Raw genomic sequence first — 1,082 nt, 5'->3', positions numbered from 1 at the left:
CCTGCCAATGTAAGAGATGTGAGTTCAATCCCTGGGTCAGGAAGATCCCCTGAAGAAGGAAACGGCAACCCATTCCAGTATTCTTGCCTGGAAAATCCCATGGACAGAGGAGCCTGGTGGGCTACAGTCCATTGGGTCACAAAAGAGTCAGACATGACTTAGTGACTAAACAACAGCAACTAAAACCACAATGAAATACCACTTTATATGTACTAAAATGGCTATGTTGGCACAGATAGGGAAAATCAGGAACTTTCCTACATTTCTGGTGTGACTGTATTAAAATGACATAGCCATTTTGGAAAAGTTTGGCAGTTTCTTTAAAAGTTGATCATAAATTTACCAGAGGACCCAGTACTGCCACTTCTATAATCTAACCAAAAGATATATAACATGTGTTCATACAAACACTTGCACTTGAATATTAATAATAGCATTATTCATACAAGACAGAAAAGTAGAAACAATCTAAATATCCATCAACTTACAAATAGACAAAATATGGTATATTCAGCAATAAAAAAGAACAAATGCTACAGTATAGATGAACTTCAAAAATATGCTAAGTGAAAGAAGTGAGATGCAATACATCTAGTATTATATTTGAATATTGCATTTATATGAAATGTCCACAAAAGTAACATCTATAAAGCTCTGTAGATCAGTGGTTGTCTGGAAGATCCCCTGGAGAAGGAAATGGCAACCTACTCCAGTATTCTTGCCTAGAAAATTCCATAGAGGAATCCATGTGGACACAAATAGGATACAACTGAGCTACTGACCATAGGGGTAAGAATGGGAATCATCACTGTTAATTAGTAAAAGGAATCTTATTGGGGAGATAAAAATGTTACAGAACTTGACTGTGGTCATGGTTGCACAGCTAGGTAAGTTTAATGAAGGTCATTGAAGTGATCCTCAATTCCATTCCTGTTTAAGCATCTGGGTTCTCTGCCATAACATCTATTGCCACCCATATCTAGGATGAAGTGTTGTCTTGGAGCCTGTTGTACATTTAAAAATAAGCTTTTTTTAAAAGGTCATTGAACTGTACAATTTAACTATGGAACCTAAATTATATC

Source organism: Bison bison, unplaced genomic scaffold (genome assembly GCF_000754665.1).
Source record: "Bison bison bison isolate TAMUID 2011002044 unplaced genomic scaffold, Bison_UMD1.0 scf7180017863465, whole genome shotgun sequence".
NCBI lineage: Eukaryota > Metazoa > Chordata > Mammalia > Artiodactyla > Bovidae > Bison > Bison bison.
The sequence above is the reverse complement of the archived record's forward strand: the minus strand, read 5'-3'. Positions refer to the sequence as shown.